At 48.4% G+C, this 20,176-nt stretch overlaps 1 pseudogene; it reads right to left on the bottom strand.

Annotated features, from left to right (window-relative positions):
- LOC111768870 (serine/threonine-protein kinase MARK2 pseudogene) overlaps positions 1 to 9,833 on the bottom strand; it is a 46,299-nt pseudogene extending 36,466 nt beyond the window's left edge.
- Positions 9,834 to 20,176: the final 10,343 nt, after the last annotated feature.

Below are 20,176 nucleotides of genomic sequence, written 5' to 3'. Positions count from 1 at the left end.
TCCAATTTCTCCATGTTCTTGCCAATACTTATTTTTTATTTTTTAAATTATATCCATCCTAATGGGTATAAAATGATATCTTTTGAGTTTGATTTGTATTTCCCTAGTGACTGTCATTTAGCATCTCTTTATGTGCTTACTAGCCATTCGTGTATCTTTGGAAAAAATGTATATTCAGTTCATTTGCCCTTTTTAAAATAAGAGTGTTGTTTTGTTGTTGAGTTGAGTTGAGTTTTTTATTTTAGATACTAGACCCTTATCAAATATAGGATTTGCAAATATTTTCTCCCATTCTATGGGTTGTCTTTTCGCTCTCTTACTAGTGTTCTTTGATATACAAAAGTTTTCTATTCTGATCAAGTCTAACTTGTCTATTTTTTCTTTTTTTGCTTGTACATTTGGTGTCTTATTTAAGAAACCAGGGCCAAAGCCAAGGTCATGAAGCTTTTCCTCTATGTTGTCTTCTAAGAGTTTTATAGTTTTAGCTCTTGTATTTTTGTTTTTGATCTATTTTAGTTAATTTTTGTATATGGTGTGAGGTGAGGGTCTAACATCATTCTCTTACGTGTGGATATCCAGTTGTCTCAGAACCATTTGTTGAAGAGGATGTTCTTTTTCCTATTGCATGTCTTGGCATCATTGTCAAAAGTCAATTGGCCATAGATATATAGGTTTATTTCCGGACTCTCTATTCCAGCGGTCTACTGTGTCTGTCCTTATGCCAGTACCACACTATTTTGATTACTGTGACTTTGTAGCAACTTTTGAACTTTGGAATTCTGAGTCCCCCAACTTTGCTCTTCTTTTCCAAAATTGTTTTAGCTGTTTGAAGTCCCTCGAGCTTCTGTATGAATTTTAGGGTCAGGTTTTCCACTTCTGCAAAAACAGCCATTGTGATTTTTATAGAGATTGAATCTGTTGATCACATGGGGGAGTATTTCTATCTCAACAATATTTCCATCCAATGCATGAACACAGGATGTCTTTTGATTTATTAATGTCTTTTAACATTTCTTCAGCAATGTTTTGTAGTTTTTATTTAAAAGTCTTGTACCTCTTTTGTTAACTTTTTTCCTAAGTATTTTATTCTTTTTGACGCTATTGTAAATGGAATTGTTTCTTAATATTCTTTGGATTACTCATTGCTTGTGTATAGAAATATAACTCATTTTTTGATGTTAATCTCATAACCTGCAACTTTGGTGAATTCATTGATTACTTCTAACAGTATTTTTGTGGATTCTTCAGGGTTTTCTACATGTAAGATCTTGTCACCTGTGACATTTCCACTTCTTTCTTTCCAATTTGCATGCCTTTAATTTCTTTTTCTTGCCTAATTTCTGTGGCTATAACTGTGATGAACAGAAGTGGTAAAAGTAGGCATCCTTGTCTTGTTCCTAATCTTAGGGAAAAAAGCTTTCAGACTTTCGCCATTGAACACGATGTCAGCTATGGGTTTTTCATAAATATCTTTTACTATGTTGAGGAAGTTCCCTTCTAATCCTAGTTTATTGAGTGTTTTATCTTGAAAGCGTGTTAGATTTGTCCAATGTTTTTTTATATGCAAGCATAATTTTTTAGAGATTTGCAAACAACGCCCAGAGATCATCTTATACCTTTCCCTATTTCATCTTCAAAACATACAATAAGAAAAAGAAAAGAAAGAAACTTTGATTTTCCACTGTGATTAACTTCCATTAGCCCTTCCTACAGTCATTAATGGAAATAATGGGTGGCGTTTGGCTGGGGAAGTTTTTAAAGAAAGACTATCTGAGAATTTCCAGGTTGTCACGGACTCAGTCATGGCAGGGTAAGGGGTGGGTCTGGTTGTGGAGACTTCCATAGCCCTGTATCATTTCACCCTTGATAAAGAACACTATGATACTGGGAGTTTCATATCTTGCCAACAGAGTATAAATGTTACTCAAAAAAGACAAGGACAAGCAGCGTTTTTGACTAGACGAGTTCAGCTGTCAAATTGCTCAGGAAAAAGAAACATCTCCACTGGACCGTACAGGCTTGACACAAGAGACTTGAAAAAGAAAAACAGAGAAAGCAAGAAAATCTTCCATGGCAAGAGAAAAGCAATTTGAATGAAGAGCTTCATAACACAAAATGTGAGCTTCTTTAAAGTAGCTTAGGTCCAGTTAAGTCTTTTTGTTAGTGTTTACGATGTTCATTTGTGCATGATTTAAATTTAATTTATTTTCAAAAAGATCTACAATAAAAAATCCAATAAGACCATAAACAAAAGAAATAGAACTACTTTATTAAACTCATTGCAAAGGAAGGGAAAAGAAGTAATACAAAAATAATTTCTGCAATTAAGAATTAAATATGAACCACAACGAGATACCCCTTCTTTCCTACTAGGATGGCTATAAAACTGGAAAATAAGTGTTGGTGAGGATGTGGAGAAGCTGTAACTCTCTTGCATTGCTGGTGAAATGCAAAATAGTGCAGCTGCTGTGGAAAACAGTTTGGTGGCTCCTTGAGAAGTTACACATGGAATTACCATATGACCCAACAATTCCACGCCTGGAGTATACCCAAAGGAATTGAAAACAGGGACTCGGTTACTCGCATGCCTGTATTCACTGCAGCATTATTCACAATAGCCAAAAGTGGAAACAACCCAAGTGTCCATGAACAGATGAATAGTTAAACAAAATGTGGTTTATACATTTCAATCAAATATCATTCAGCCATAAAAAGAAATGAGATTTTGACACTACAACATTGTTCCCGCCTGAGTCCAAGCTCCCCTCACTCCCCATTGGCATCAGTAGAAGTGTCACTCAACTGACATCCTTCCTCTGATTTAGTCCCAATGCTAACCCATCATGTAACTGCTGGTAAAATAATACTCCTGGGTCTGGCCCGGTGGCGCAGTGGTTAAGTTCGCACGTTCCACTTCTCGGCGGCCCAGGGTTCACCAGTTTGGATCCTGGGTGCGGACATGGCACCGCTTGGCACGCCATGCTGTGGTAGGCGTCCCATATATAAAGTAGAGGAAGATGGGCACGGATATTAGCTCAGGGCCAGTCTTCCTCAGCAAAAAGAAGAGGATTGGCAGCAGTTAGCTCAGGGCTAATCTTCCTCAAAAAAAAAAAATAATAATAATAATAATACTCCTAACCACACAAACTCAGGAGGGGGGAAGGATGGTGACACGTGGCGTGGCAGCCTCTCTCAAACTCCCATCATAAGGTGCCAACACCCAGGAGGAGGAAAGTGTAATTACAATGGAACAGTCAAAAGTTCATAAAACAGCTACACGTGTGGTGAAACTTGAGTCACTGGTTTCCTTTACAACAACGCAAAAAACAGTGGATTTTGTTAAATAAAATCGGAAGTAATTTTCAACCACTGGCATTAAGTATTACTATGAAATCTCTGCCCGCAAGACTCCAACAATTAAACAGTGTCACCTATACCTAAATCATGCCTCACTATGTCCATCTTCCACACTAATACACCTAATGGTTCCTCATCGCTTGTGGGATGGAGGGTGGAGGCTTATCTGTGGCAGCTTCCCCAGCAGCCAGGGGAACAAGTCCTTCAGGCCTGAAGGGGGATCTGGGTGTCAACTCTGATGGCCGAGAAGTAAGGAAAGAAAGGGGGAGAATGGAGGCAGAAGAGGAAAGAAGGGGGAGTCCATCGTGTTAACCTGCCGAGTCTCACTTGGAGCAGAATGTGACAAGGTAGTCACTCTCTCATGAGGGAGGGGAGCTGCAAGGAGGTGAGAGGACCACTGTGCAGAGCAGTGCAGTACCTTGATGGAAGGGCCCTCCGCTGGCCACTGGTGGAGCTGCCATTTGCACCCAAGGGTGTTCTCCTTCCTTCTCCACTCAGTTGGCAGGCAGAACCTCCTGTCATATCATTGTCCAGGAAGTATCCGGAAATACCAAAGGAAAAGTGGGAGCAAAACAAAGAATGAAAGCCTTGAAAGTCCTCTGCTTTCTCTGTAACCCTCAGAGACTGAAAGAAAAATTTCATAGAAAGAAAAGCATCCAGCGTGCAAACTGTGTTCTTAAAGGCAAAAGTTAAGTTTGCCTGAAGTACGAGTACCCGGAGACTGACTTTCTGCACAGCCCGGGAAAAAACTCGGACTTCTTCGCAAATTAAAAGAATGTGCCTGGAATGTGCCAGAATGAGAAATTATAAACATCAAAGAAAGCCCACAGAGGAGATGTGATAATGACTCTCCTACCACTCACAGGACATCACATTCCAGTGAAGAGCAAGATCAAAATGGGAGAGAGGCAGGGAGGAGAGAGCGGGGGCAGAAGTGAGCCCCGCCGGCCAGCTGGGCAGCTGGAAAGTCCTGCTCCCCGCTGCCAACTTCTGAAGCTCATGTAGCGGCCAGTCACCACGCCAGGGAAACAGGAAGGACCCAGGTGGTTCCTGCAGCTCAAGAATCTGAATTCACCTCAGAACCACCCCCACCGGGAGGAACCAAAGTCTGGGGCTTCTGGAAACCATAATCCTTTCTGCCCCCAAGGATCTTGGGCAGAATCGGAGCTTCATTTAGGAGCGTGAGGTGGGACAGTGAGTGAGGGGTTTTTCTTAGAATCTATACTTAAACTCATGCCTTTTTCAAAATATTTCATGCTTTTCTTGAAAACTTTACAGTTAAAACTCACCAACAAGCAACAAATTGGTAGGCTATTTCTTTATGGCTTTCTATATTCATCCTATACTTACATTTAACCTCTACATTAAACTTACCAAGTATCATCTTTTCTTGATCTATTTTCTAATCTATGCTTCTCTTAATGAGGCATTTCCTAACTGACCTTTCCCATTTAAGAGCCTTGGCGTTCTTGGATTCATTTTGTCTCTTAAGCGCTTTTCTCTTTTGCTCCTCTGGAGTTAGAAATTGCAACTATTGGTCAGTCTAGGGCTCAGGGTTCAGTTACAGGATCTGGGGCTAAATCCTCTGGTCCTTGCAGCTCAGAGCAGGTGCAGGATGTCCGTTGGCCTGCGAGGGGGGAGGGGCTCCTTCCAGATCTCATTACAGCCCTCCTCAAGTTTCCTTCCTGTGAACTGATTCAAATGCAGAACAAGTCAGTCTGCTGAGACACACACTCTTCCCTGCTCCCCCTCCTCTGGCCCACCTTATTCTGCTTCTATCCACCTTTCTGATGGGCGGCCAAGAAGTGGCAAGATGAGCCAGAGGGACTGAGACTGGGGAGGGAACAGTGCAAGGAGCCTGGAGATCAGTGAACTGTGCAGAGCCTTCAGCCGCCCACCTCCGAGCCACCCCGGGAAGTGCCCTGTTTGTGCAGGGGCCCGGTGGCTATTGAGTGGTCTTTATTATCATCATTGATGCTGGAGAACTTTCAGCTCCAACTACCTATTGGACAAATGCTCTTGGGTGTCTGGTGAGCATCTCTAACCAAAGGACCAGAAGCAAACTTGTGCACTCCCTCTCTCTTGCCCCTCCCAAATCTCCTCCATCTCAGTCCATGAGCTCCGTTCTTCTGGCGTCTGAGCCCCAAACCCTTTGCGTCATTCTTGGTTCCTCTCCCTCACATACCGCACATCGACATCAATGAGCAAATCCTGATGGCTATACCTTCAAAATATTCCAGAATTGGACCACTTCTCACCAGCTCCACTCCTGTCACCCTGGCCCGAGCTGCACCTATCACTGACTGCTGTACAAAAGGAATCGTTGGTTCAGTCATTGTTCATCCCCCAACTAGAATGCACGTTCCAAGAAGGCAAGGACATTAACCATTTTGTTTGTTCCTACCTCACCTGCACAGAGAACCATGTTGACACATAGTAAGTATTCAATAAATATTTGTTGGATGAATGAATATTCAATATTTTGTTACTTAACCTCAAAATATGTTTGGTAAATAGTTCATATACCTCCTGATTATTATTCTTTTTCAAAATTGACTTTGTTATCCTTATGTATTTCTAATTCAGATGAACTTTAAAAGAGTCATCTTGTCAAGCTTCACTGAAATCCTGTTGGCATTTTGATTAGAATTACTTTTGTGGACTTACACATTGGTTTGGGAAGACACGGCCTCTTGACCCAGTCACGTCTCCCTCTCCTACAACACTGCCTGTCTCTCCATTTCTTCAGGTCTTTTACATCCTTCCATCTAGTTTTAGAGTTTCCTTTATGTCAATCTTGCACTTTCCTTGCATTACTGAGAAGAATTCTATCGGTCATGGTACATTTTTTCTTTTAATTCAGCAGTGAATTCACTATGCTAATATTTAACCTAAGATATATGCATGTCAGGATCATAAAAAAAAGGCAGGAAGATCTTTATCTTTGCTAAGTTGTGGAACAGTTTCTATTACACAGGGATTATATCTTCCTTGAAAGTTTAGTAGAACTTCCAGTCTTATAAGACCGGGCCTGCTGTCTTTTGAGGTATAGAGCTTTGACTATCTTTTCAATTGTTGTTTTGTTTTGTACATATTTTAACAGACTTTGTGTCTCAGAGCAGTTTTAGGTTCACAGCAAAAATTGAGTGGAAAGTACAGATACCCTGTATATATCCGTCCTCCCCCCACGCACACACACAGCATACCCCACTATCAACATCCTGGCACCAGAGTAGTATATTTGTTACAATTGATGAACCTGCATTAACACATCACTATCGCCCAAAGTCCATAGTTTCCATTAGGGTCTCTCTTGGTGTTGTACACTCTATGGGTTTTGACAAACATATAATGACACGTATCCACCACTATAGTATCATACAGAGTCTTTTCACTGCCCTAAAAATCCTCTATGCTCTATCTATTCATCCTTCCCTCTCTCTTATCTCCTGGATGTCTCCTGGAAACCACTGGTCTTTTTACTGCCTCCAAAGTTTTGCCTTTTCCAGAAAGTCATATCATTGAAATTATACAATATGTGGCCTTTTCAGATTGGCTTATTTCACTTCAAATATGCTTTAACTGTTTCTCCATGTCTTTTCATGGCTTCATAGCCCAGTTCTCTTAGCACTGAATAATATTCCATTGTCTGCATGCACCACATTCATTCATCCATTCACCTACTGAAGGACATCTTGGTTGCTTCCAAGTTTGGGCAATTATGAATAAAGCTGCTAGAAACATTCGTGCACAGGTTTTGGGTAGACATAAATTTTCAACTCATTCGAGTAAAACCAAGGAATGTGATTGCTGGATCATACGGTAAGAGTTTATGTTTAGTTTTGCAAGAAAACACCCAACTGTCTTCCAAAGTGGCTGTACCATTTTGCGTTCCCATCAGCAGTGAATGAGAGCTCCTGTTGCTCTGCATCCTCGACAGCATTCGGTGTTGTCAGGGTTCTGGATTTTGGCCATTCTAATCGGTGTGTAGTGGGATCTCATTGATGTTTTAATTTGCATTTCCCTGATGACACACGACATGGAGCATTTCTCACACGCTTAATTGCTGTTTGTACATCTTCTTCAGTGACGTGTCTGTTTAGATCTTTTATCCATTTTTAATTAAGTTGTTTATTTTTTATTGTTGAGTTTTAAGAGTTCTTTTTATATTTTGGATAATAGACCTTATCAGATACGTCTTTTGCAAATATTTTTCTTTCATTCTATGGCTTGTTTTCTCATTCTCTGAATAATTTATGTTTTCCTAGAAAATAATTTCAATTCTTTTGGTACAAGTGTTTACTCATGTCCTTTGTATCTGCACTAAATTCACCTTCTTGGGTGTCTGCTCAACACACAGCAACGTTCACTGGTTAAGTACCCAGGTTAATTCCCAAGAACATGCACATTCTCCATTGGGGAGCCACCCTTCACCAGGATGCAGCAACACTATGCTTTGGGTGGGATTCACACACATCCAGCATCTGGATTAGTCCAATCAATGTAACTAACATGCCCACTGAAGTTTGGGGCCGATAGTCCTGCTGCTGGCAGCCACATTGGGATCAAAAGGAAACCAGCCTGAGGATAAAATTTACAGAGAAGGGCAGAGCTGAGAGTGTGACAGAAAAAGCGAGCTGGAGCCCTGAGCAAACCATGCCTGAAGGCCGTCTGACTCAAGAATCTTTAGTTTTTGCCAGCTCTTTTATTTTAATTTTTTGGTAATTAAGTGATTTTTTTATTTTTAAACTTTCAGACTTTCAGAAAAGTTACAAAAATAGCACAGAAAACTTCTTCATACTCTACATTCAGATTCTCCAATTGTTAACATTTTACTCCACTTCTCTCTCTCTTTCTCTGCTCATAACCTCTAAATACCCTAGTGTGTAGCTTGTCAGTCTCCCACGTTAGAATGATTCCTCCAATCAAGAAATGAACACTGATACCAATCTCCCATCCAGTCCATAGATCTCCTTCCAATTTCACCAACTATCCCACGAATTGCTTTTTCTGTTGGGCCCAGGATCCTGTTCGAGATCACACATTGTGTTTATTGTCCCGTCTCCTTGGTCTCCTTCCATCCAGAACGGTTCCTCGGCTGTTCCCTGTCTCCCCTGCCTTGAGAGTTTTAAGAGTACGGGACTTTCACTCCACAGGATGATCTCAACCTCAGGCCACTCGGGGTGTGCACACATGCAGACCCGGCACTACGTTCTTGGAATTAACTACAGAGACGCCTGCTGAGCTCTTCTCCGTGCATCGCACCAGGTGGCCCACTGTGTCCGCATCCCACCCCTCATCATCTGGTCAAGCTGGTGTCCGCCTGGTTTCTCCACAACAAAGCCATGGTTTTCCCTCTGGATTTGATTAGCACTTTGTGGGGAGGTAGCCCGATATTATGCCAATATTCTGCTCTTCATCAAACTTTCACCCACCAACCACAGGGTCCACTGATGGCTCCTGCCTGTGTCAGCCACCACTGTGATAGGTGCCAGCTGGTGATTATCTATTTCCACCAGCCCTTCTCCCTTCATTAGCTGCATTCTCTTGTAAGGAAGACCTTCCCCCGCCCCCACCATTGCTCACATGTGCATTTATTTGCTCGTATCCATATGGACTCACGGATTCCTAGTTTATTCCATCAGTTATATTCTGAAGATTGTGTGCTAGCTATGCTCACTGCTACTGGGGTATCATTGCTCCTCATTTCTCAGTGAACACGTGCATCCATCACTACGCACATACACACGTATCTATAACTATTTCCGTTAACTATCTGGGTAAATGCAATCGAAAGCCCAGAAGCTCTGTGATGCTTCCACCTCCACCCAACCCCCGGGGCTCTTACCAGCCTTCTCTCGTCTCAGGTTTCGAATCCCCTCCTCAGACAGTGAGAAAACTGGTTCCCATTCCCTTGACGTATTTACTTCTCTGCTCAATCAATTAACTCAATCAATTAGCTCAGTGTCACTAATCTTCCGGCCACTCCAGCCGCCTCCACACCCTTCCCCCTCTGTCCCAGTTCCTTGCAGCCTGGGAAAGGCCATGCCAACACCTCCACAAGGCACCCAGTCCCCTCACCCCCACCCTTCTCCCTCAGGTCAGACTCTCCACGCTGGGAGGGGCTGCAAAGGGAAGACGGAAAGAACAGAAGGATATGAAGGGAAGCTTCCTCTTTCAAAAGCAGTTTTAGGATGGGTTTCTGTTACAGGATAAGCCCTCATATCTGACTCTACTGGGACTAGTAATTGGGCCATTTTCAAAGAATTACTTTAAGTCGAGATCCATAAAACATGTTTCAAAAACCACATGCATGTCTGTCCTCCTTAAACCTTGTTTTCCTTCCAAAGCACAGACGCACCTGGGTTTTCCAAAACTTTGATGGATTTCTTCAGTGCGGGTCACCTTTCATGCGTAAACCACAGCTACAGGACATTGTCCACAATTTCCAGTCTCAGTGTCCTTAGAGTCATCCTGAAAGATGTTTACAAAGCTCTCTGAATACAAAATTATTCTTAATTTGTGTGCTGACGCCCCCCCCATCCAACTTTATACAACTCACTTGCCCTTACCCGATTTAAGAGCAATTGTTTATAGTGACTTGCGTTTATTGGGTCTTTCCAAGGCATTTAACCTAATTTTCATGGTAATAAACTTTCCTTTCACTCTTATTTCACTGATCTATACACTATTTAATTGCTTACAATAATAAGTATAAGCGGCACAAACTGGTTTAGAACCAGATACAACTGACTGACAAGCAGACAACTCAGCTGGCGAGAGCAGAAGCGATGATGTTCTAGAGCAGTCTAGTCCAGGACACTTTCTCTGTACGGGCCACGTGGTAAATGTTTGCAGCTTTTGCCGGCCATGGGGTCTCTGTAACAATTACTTAACTCTGCTGCTGCGGTGAGAAAGCAGCCACAGACAGTACAGAAGTGGATGAGCATGGCTGTGTCCCAAGAAAACTGTTTGCAAAGACAGGCGGCCGGCCAAATCTGGCCTGTGGCCACCGTTTGCTGCCCCTGTTGTGGGGAGCAGCCTCTTAGCTGCAGGCGTCCGTCAGCAGGTCGGGGGCGGGGAGCATTGGCAGGTCAGGGGACCTGAGTTAAGGGGACGTCTGCTGCCTTGACCGAGAGCTTCCCAGCACCCCGGCCAGGATCAGCACCTGGCAGCGGCCCACAGACCTTCCTGCGCTCAGACCCCAGGCGGCTCCTCGGCACTTTCCTGAGGACAGGCCATCTTCTGTTGTACTTTAAGGAAATCTTTTATTATGGGAATGTTCAAACACACAGACAAGTTGAGAGGACAGTAATGAGCCTGAAACCTCTGCTAAGCCGGGACACTGTATTGGGAGGCAGCCTGTGGAGTCACGCCCGCGGAGTCACGCCCAAGAGTCATGCCAAAGAGTCCCGCACTGCAGGTGAGGGCATGAGGCCGGGCCGCTGAGAGAACTGGCCCAAGGTCTCGGGGCAGCGGGGTTGCAGGGTGGCCTGTCTGGGTGGGCTGCTGAGAGGACCCACCGCTGAGCTTTCCAGGGACACCTGACCCCTTCCACCTGCTTCCCCTCCCCAGGCCTTTCCTCTCTCCTTTCTTCTTACCCTTCGCAAACACAAAAGGCCAAGCGCACACCCTGGCCCTTCAAGCAAAGGTCTGCGAGGTGGCCGTCGAGTGCAGTGGCCAAGAGGGCGCCTCCCAAGACAGACCACCCGGCCGAGCCCCAGCCTCCCACTGTCGACGGGGCCTCCACTGCCTCATCTGGGAAAGGGGATGGGGCTCAATTCTGCCTCAGAGGAGTGCTGAGAGGATTAAAGGGTAGGAAAATAAATCTGAAGCACTGAGAACAGGCGCTGGCACATCTTAAATACTTAATAACGTTACTAAAATGAGATAATGATACCGAAAGACTCCATACACTGGCAGCTGGTAGTAACAACATCTGGGTCTGAATATATGCAACTACTGTCACACAGAGTGGGCTACAGCAGGGAGGAGATCTGGCTCCTCGCCCAACTTGTAACCAGCTTTGTGACCATGGGTCAGTCACTGTCCTGCTCTGGGCCTCCAAGTTTACATCCATAACAGAAGGAGCTTGAACCATCTATCCCTTTTATGTCACTTTAGTCTGAAACCTGGAATCTGTAGCAAGAAGTTCCCACCCCACCGAGGGCCTCCTCAGGCCCTTGGGCTTGTTTTTCATTAACCTAACCAGCCGTCAGGAATGCAACCGCTTACAGGTCAAACATGGCAGTGGCTCCCCTCCAAGGTCCCCATTCTGGTCCCCACACCCGCCTCCAGGGGCAGGTCTCCACTTCACTCACCACAGGCCGTTCTCTGGCCCGGGTGACTTAGATGGGACGGCTGCCCCTGCAGTTCAGCCGACTGTTAGCTGGACAGTTCCCAGGGCACTCAAGTGGCCTGGAGAAGCCACCAGCAGCTGAGAGGAGGGCAGCCACATCTTCCCCAAGAGAGGTGCAGGGTGGGGCGCCCCCAACCAGGGAGCCGGCCCCTTTCACCTGAGTCTCCTCCCTCCCCTCCAGACTCAAGATTCTAGAGCTCCTCGGTCACCCAAGGCTCCAGGTGCTCCAGAATCCAGAAGTTAGTCTGCAGCCCTGGTCCTAAACACACAAGGGTCTCCTCTGAGCCCTCCACTGACGGCCCTCCTCTGTCTGGGGGATGCTTGACTTCTGCTCTTGACCTCCTGAAATAAGACGATGGTGCTAACCACACGGCAAGTGCTTGGCTAAACATGTCAAATGTCAAAATGCCAGGAATTAAGAGATCCGGACTTTTGTCTTCTCTGTCACCAGCCAGGGGCAAGAGCCAGTGGGGTAATGACAGTGGGCCCCAGCTTGCCCAGGGGGTTTGCATCTTTAAGATCCTTGCCAGATCTCCCAGATGAGTCCATGATCTGCCAAAGAGTGAGGCCCAGAGACCAGAGCACACTGGATGATGGACCAGCCTGTCACCCACCATCCACCAAGTGTGTCCCCAACACTCCACTGCCCATCCATACCCCTGCGCAGTCTTCAGTACATCCTCTCAGTGCAGTACCACTTCCAAGGGCTCAAGCCGTGCGCTAGGCAGACACCTGGGCAGAGCTCAGTCCCACGTGATCGTGGGTGAGCAGGAAGCACCTGAGGCCCACAGAACAGAGCCTCTATCTGTGTCATCCCAGGCCATGGGAGTGACTGTAGGTGGGGCTCAGCCCTCCCTGAACAGGGGCCAGCACAGGGTCAGCCTCATCTTGGGACTCTGAGAAGGTCGCCCAGCTAAACCTGGGAGGCTGTCCCCGAAGAAAGGTCCAAGAGTTTTATGAGTCTGGCTTGAACGTCCTCCAGAAACACACATTCACCTCGAATCCCCTGAACCGGGCTCTACTCGCGTCGTCACCTCTGGTTAGTGAACAGGTCATCCCGGCCACCAGCCCTCAAGGTGTAGAAAGCTCGTCACCAGCTGCACCTCGCTGAGCACTGAGTGACCATCTCTCTCTCCCAAGGTCTCTGCCATAAAAACTGCGTGGTTCTCCTCGATGTCCCGTTTACCACTGCGTCCTCCAACCATCAATACCAGCCCCTTAGGCAACAAACTCCACATTTACCTTTAGGCAAATAACTGACATCCTAGCACACAAACCCGCTCTTTGCCTCACTCTCTCCACCAAGAGATGCAGGATCCAGTAGTTACAAGAGTCACATGTGCTTGGATTTGAATCCACTGCAGGACCCTGGACTAGGGACACACACCTGAGCCTCGGTTTCCTCATCTGCAGAGAGGGAATGGGAGTAGTGTCTCTCTTATGGGGTTATTATGACAACCGAAGAGAAAAATTAATAAAAAGTAATAAAAAAGTAATTTGCACAATGCCTAGCTTCATACATTTTATTTGTTATTGTACTTATTACTTCTTCCCTTGTATTCATCCAAGTAGTGAAGTAAACAGAACAGCTTAAATTACGCTTCCAGTAACCTATATTTGTAGAATGATGTATTTCTCAAGTTACACATTAATTCAAGGCTTCATTAAGTAGCCCCGTGCCTTGGGCAACGGATTACTTATAAGTAGTACAATATTTAGTGGCTCCTTAGTGATGCAGTCAGCCATTATTAATGAGCCAGGACTTAGAATCAGGATGAAGTGTAAACACACGCAGACATCCACTCACGCCCCCATGTGCGTACACACATGTGCTCACGCTGAATAACAGAGGAAGATACCCCCAAAGCCGGTGCCACAGGCTAATCCTATAAGTATTTTTGGGAAAAGAAGATCAAAATGAAAGAGGAAGAACATCGAAGTTTCCTTTCATCAAAGAATGCACAGAACATATTCCAAATGTTGTTTAATGGGCTCATCGTCACTGACACCTACTTAATGCCAAAGCATCGTTCCAGGACACCCTCTTGCAAGCTATCAGCCCCCAGGGATAACTGACTGAGTTTTTCACTCGGCAAAGGAATTAGTAAACTTCCCACAGCTAATTTAATCACAGGGGTAAGTCAGGTGGAAAGGAGATCGTCGCAATTTAGAACATTCGAGGGATAATCCAGGCTTTCATCTGTGTGTGTCTGTGTGTGTGGCCATGGACGGGCTACGGAGGACAGGGTCAGTAGAAGAGATGGTCAAAGAGAGGTTGTCAACACAGCCGTGTGAAGAGTACCTGACACCGTGGAAAAGCCTCGAACAATCAAGGGCTTTGAAGATGCTCTAGGTGCTCGAATTGTCTCTGGGCTAAAGCTACTTACACTATTTTTTTTCCCCACTAAAAATAGAGGACTCTGTCACGCTAAGGTCTCCAGGAATGGTGAGAAACATGGTTATTCCTGGTCTTCAAGCCCCTGGCAGCCCTCTGAGCCCCAGACCTCGCCCTGCATTCCCCAGCCCAGCCCCTCACACACCAGCATCTCCAGGAGGCTCGGACTCCGACCACCTGTCAGAGACACAACAGGCTGGGCCACCGCGAACCATGCACTGGCTTTCAAGCACAGAGTCTGTTCCCTGGGGCCACGAGGATGTGACTGCTTGGCTTTCTGTGAGCACACGGCTTGGGGTGTCTCCACTGGAAAGAGAATGTGATCCCTGTCATGCCGGTTTTAGCCCCTGGGTAATTCTTATCACACTTTCTTTCTACTTCTCAGTGATTTCCAAAATCACAGAACTTCACAGCTGGCATAAACCTTAGAGACCACGAGGTCAAACTGGACAGCCTGGGAAGCCGAGGTGTAGAAAGAAAACAAGGGCCCTGGCACGGGCAGCCCCGGGGACCCGCAGCGCCGAGGCCGGTCTCCCCCACCTTGTCCTGACCGTCTCGGCTGGTCCTGGAGCCCATTCCTTCTCCACCACACCACACGTCCACCTCTGTGTCCGGTGACCCAGAGTCAGCGAGACATCCTAGCCCCTCGCTCTGCATTGCCAAAGACACTGAGCGAACTCAGCAAAACCTGGAAGCAGCAGAGCCGAAGCACGCAGGCTGTCGGTGCTGCACGTGCTCAGTGCATCCTTGATTGTTTCCGTTCTGCTTTGCGGGATGAGGCGGCAAGTGACAAAACTCCAGCTGATGCTCCTGGACAGCAGCCCCACACTGTGTCCAGCTGCACCTTGATCCAAGCTCTCCCGTCACCTGACCCCAGAGGGTGGTCAGAGAACTGGACCCTCATGCACCTGCTGTCTCTGCCCAGTGTGTTCCAGGACACACAGTGACACTGGGGGCATTAGCACTCCCCCACCCTCCTCGAGATAGGTGGCTTCCCCTTTAACCGTGTTGGTAAATAAAGCAGTGGTGGCAATAATCATAATCCCTGATTATTGCCTTGGGGCCACCTGAGGCCTGGGAAGAGCGTTCACAGGGGCCACACCTGTGCCGGGTGAGGTGTGGGTGCAGGAGAAGGGGAGGCCTGGGCTGTGGATGTGTTAGAAACACCGAGCTTCTTCCTGGTTTGCCCTGTGACTCTCCAAGCACGGATTTTAAGGGCCTCACTTTCCACAGACCCAAAGTACTACAGGGCTGCTAGGGCCAGAGGAACAGCTACAGACCCTGGCCCTGGGGTCCCCCGGGCGTCTCCATGGGAACAGGCTGCTCTGCGTGAGGCCCCACAGGCAGCAAGACTTCCCATCTCAGACACCACCTGATGCTGTGCACGGAGTGGTTGGTCAAGAGCACACAGTGACGTGCCAGCTGGACACTGGATACAGGGATGAGAGGTCCTCCTCACAGCCAGCAGCCCTGCCTCCCACAGCCTCTGCTCCCCAAAAGATGTTGCCACTACCCCACTCAGGAAGGGGCACGGTGTTTGCTGAGCACCAGCCACGTGCACCCCGGGGCGAGGGGCTTCGACCCCAGGGACCCTGTGCCCATCTCACAAGGCTGGGATGGATGCCTCCTCTCTCAGATGAGATGGGGCTCAGGGGCAACTGAGAGCACAGCTAGCAGGGGCAGGGCTGGGAGATGCGGTGGAGTTTGTAAAGATGGAGAGCTGGACAGGACCTCAGCCATGCCCGTCTGTCAGGAAGGCTTTGCTGCATGAGACTCGGGGACACAGGGTGGGTTGGAGAGCAAGTGAGATCAGGAGAGAGACAGAGAGAGAGAGCATCTGGAAGTGTCAGAAGTTACAAGTTAGAAACAGCAGGATGATGGAGAGAGACAGGGCGGGCAGGGTGGTGGAACACTGCAGGGAGTGGAAGGATGCTGGCTTCAGAGCCGGACATCCTGGGCTTAGATCAGACTGGCGTAACCTGGGGTCATTAACTTCACCCCTCTGAGCCTCATTTACTCCTCTGTAAAACAGAACAGTATAAATACCCGTGTCACAAGCTGATCAGCAAGAGTAAGTGAATAAATGTACAGGCAGGTGCTCAGGACACAGTTGATGCTCCATCAATGCTTGTTCCCTTCCGGTGGAGCAGAAGAAGTCTGGCCGTCCTCACTTCTCAAAACTAAGTGTTAGGTCCATGTTCCTGCCGAGGGCCCTTCCACTTCCCCAGCGGTGCCCCCAGACCATCCCTCCAAGGGCCATTATGCTGCAGACGGCTCGTCTGCATGCCCAGGTTGGAAACTGATCAGCTCAGGAATGGAATGTGCCGGCCCCACCAATTTGATTTTCAAATCACGTCCCTCTGTGCAGGAACCACCCTCAAGAGCAGAGCCCAGCCAGCCCCTGGTTACAGTGGGCCCTGAGGGCCAAGCTGATGATTACAGGACATGGAGACTAGAGGGAAGGAAGGGGCATGCCCCATGCTGTGCCACATGCCATCTTCCCAGGATGTGCATTTCTGCAAACCAAAGTAAGATGCTGCGGGACCGGCTGTGGAGAGAAGTCGGGAGACAAAGGGGCTGGGTGTAGGGAGAGGGAAGGACTCCTGCTCTGGGGGCCAGATGTTGTGGGTGGTGGTGGAGTCTAGATCCCTGTTTCTTAGCCAAGTTGGCCAACTCAGGCTTCCGTCCAGGGTAAAGAGCTGGGCAATGCCCACCAGCAGTCTCTTTCCTGAGGAGGCCAGCAGAGGGCGCCAGGAGCCTGGCAGAGACGTTCCTAGCTGCGTGGACGTGGGCACTGCTCTCTCCCATCAGCCCAGCTTCCCAGTGATGCTCTCCCCAGCCAGTCTCATCTGTAGACAGAATAGGAGGCCACCTGGCTGGGGCGACCTCAGAGTGTGCTCCTGGCTACCCTGCACACACCTTCCTCTCAGATCAGAAGCCCTTTCCGAGAGGGCAGGTCTAAATTTCCAGCTCCTCTCAGGAAGGGAAACGTGTGAACTTGCATGTATTTGGAAGAAACTGTGAGGAGGATGCAGTCCCTTGCCTGACATCATCTGCTGGTGAACGACACGGCCTGGGTTGAACCCTGGTCAGCCTGACTTCAAAGCCAGCTCTTTCCAAGGCTGCTGTTCTGTCTGACTAGGACTGGTGAGTCTTAGACACGAGAGGCACCCCTGGAGACAGGGTAGACCTTCCAAGGGGAAGTGGTGGGACTTCTGCCGCCCAGGCCCACCCCCAGTTCCCCCACAGCCAGCCAGGGTGCTGGCCCCTCTCGGAGCAGGTCCCTCCGCCCACGCCCTTCTCTCCAGAGGCCACCCTGTAACAAAAGGGCAAAACCTTGCTGACAACCCCCGCCCCCGCCCCGCTCCTGATCGAGGAAAGCCTCTTTGAACACACTTGCCCTCCTCTCCATTCAGAGGCTTCTTAAAAGTGAAATCCATCCTGGAACAAAGGAAAAGTTCAAACAAACTGCAGAACACTGCACGCCATGGATGCAGGATTAGAATTAATATTGGAAACCAGGATCGTGATGCTATTGTCAAAGTTCCTTAAGAGTGAACCTGGAGGCCCCAGGATTTGGGTGATAGAAGTGACAACTCCACACACAGCCTGCTAGGACAGGAAATCAAAGGACCGCTCCAAAAAAGGCCCCAGGTGTCAGCACTGAGGGTGGGAATGGGGTCCAGGATCCTTCTCTGCTCTCTGCATCTCTGAGGATCTGCACGTGCTGCTCCTCCTGCTCTTCTGTCCCCTTGTCTTTGAAACCTCAGCTCCCTTGTCCATTTCTCCTTCATGGCAGGATCGAGATGGTTGCTCACACAGCTGCCTCTGCACACTCCACCCTGCCTTCTTCCCGTGGATGCTCATTTTGGAGGAATCACGGTAGGTCCAAGCCAGTCAGGGCAACTGCTCACCCCTCCTCTCCCCCACCTCTGGTGATTGATCCTGGCAAGGACTCATTCTGGCCAATGAGACGTTAGGGGAAGTCTATGGGGGCTTCTGTGAGAGATTTTCCTTCCTGAAAAGAAAGAGCAGGGCGGGGAGGAAGATGCGCCTTTGCTTCTGGCTTGAACATTGACTGTGCAGGTGTGATGGCTGGAGTGGAGGCAGGCACACTGCAGTCATGAGGGAGTGTTACCACCATTTTGTACATGGTGGGGTGGAGAGGGGGTGGCTTCTGCGTCACTGATGACATTGCTGGGCCACCAGAACACCTCTAGACTTCCTGTCTCTCACATCATTTTTAAACATTAAACATTAGAAGCCTTTGAAGTTTAAGCCACTCTTAGTAGAGTTTTCTGGTACTTCAGCCAAACACACGTCTCACTGGTACAGCCTTCAAGTCTCAGTTAAAACTTCTCTGTCCTTAACTAGTTCCCCAGCAGACGTGGGCCTCTGCCCCGACCCCACCCTTCACCCATGGAAACAGCCTGTGAGCCGCGGTTCTCAGTCTGCCTGGCTGGCTCGTCTGTCCTTGGTTTGTGAACAGCTCTGGGGCCGGCCTGCACCCTTTCCTCCCTGTGCACCCTGAGCCTGCACACAGCAGACCCTCAGACACCGCAGGGACTTCACCCCCAGCACGGCCAGAAGCCGCCAGCCATCATGAAGCCTTTGGGGTCCCTTTGGTCTGAGCCCTGTGTCCGGGCCTCAGGGCCTCGACAGCCTCCTCAGTTGGTGCAAGGTCCTGGTGGGCAGTGCTTCCTGGTGGGCAGCTCTCGCCTCACAGGGCCCTAAGTGCTGTGCTGTGGTGGACTGTCCCTGGACTCTCCTGCAGCAGCCCCGAGAGGCCACGAGGCAGAGATAGCAGGATCTGAGCTGCGATCCAAGGAGACGTGGAAAGGGCAGCAAGGGACCCATCCCGTTCCAGAATGAGCAAGGCACTCCACGTATTCTGGAAAGACCTCTGCTGTGCAAGTGGGGAATAGGGTCCCGCAAGACCCAAAGGAAGGGGGTGTCCCCAGGGACGGTGAGTGGCAAAGGCTCCTGGCCTCCCCTGTAGCGGCTCCAGACACTGGCCCTTGTGGTCGCATGAGCATGACTCTGCCAAGGAAAGCAAGAGAAAGGGCTGCTAGGCGGGGACCAGGCAGGGCCAGGGCCAGGAGCATGGCCCCTCCCCTCTGTGCAGATGACCTCTGGGCGCCTCTGGGAGGCACCTGCAGCCACCATGGCTCAGGCGCTCACAGCACATGTGTGTGGCGCTGGCGCCGGAGCCCCCGACAAGTGGACAAGCCACAGTGGGCAGCTTCCCAGAAAGCAAGAGGCAGAATCTGGGCTTGCTGCCTGGTCCACACGTCCTCACTATAGCCAGTGACCTCCCTTCTCTGAGCCTCAGTCTTGTCCTCCAAAATAAGGATTAATTTGGGTAACACGAGTGCCCCCAACAGCAGGCCCCCAAAAGATGTGGCTTGAGCCCATTTGGATCTCCAGGTTAGACTGGAGCCTTGCAGTGTCATCTGGAAGTTCTCCCTTGAAGCTCGCCTGAATCCTCAATATTATAGCTGTTCCAGAGTGCTCTTTAGCCAGCTGCAAGGAACAGTCAGAATTGTTCTCCTTTTTTTTTTTTTTTTTTTTTTTATTGCGAGGACAATTGGCCCTGAGCTATCATCTGTGCCAATCTTCCTCTATTTTCTATTTTCTATGTGGGAGGCCTGTCACTGCACGGCCTGATGAGTGATGGGAGGGTCTGCACCTGGGATCCGAACCTGCAAACCCCGGGCCGCTGAAGAGGAGTGCATGACTTAAAGACTATCCCACTGAGCCGGCCCCCAGAGTTTTTTGGATAGCCAGTGACAGAAAACCCAAAGTGGCTTAAACAAGCAAACAAAGCAGGAGAGAATGATTTCTGTAACTAGGCAGTCTAAAGTCAGAGAGCTTCAGGCGAGGCTGTACCTGGGTGCTCGACGCCATCAGCAGGGATCGTCCCTCCCAGCCTCTTGGCTTGGCTTCCTGCCCTCTGTGCTGCTGTCCTGCTCAGGGGGCTCTCCACCACCACTCCCAGGCTGGCCTCATCGCCCCTCAGCAGCCCAACAGAAAAAGAACTTCTCTTCCCCAGGATTCCAGCCCTA

Source organism: Equus caballus, chromosome 18 (assembly GCF_041296265.1).
Source record: "Equus caballus isolate H_3958 breed thoroughbred chromosome 18, TB-T2T, whole genome shotgun sequence".
Classification (NCBI taxonomy): domain Eukaryota; kingdom Metazoa; phylum Chordata; class Mammalia; order Perissodactyla; family Equidae; genus Equus; species Equus caballus.
Note: the sequence above shows the minus strand (reverse complement) of the source record. Positions and strands in the feature narration are given on the sequence as shown.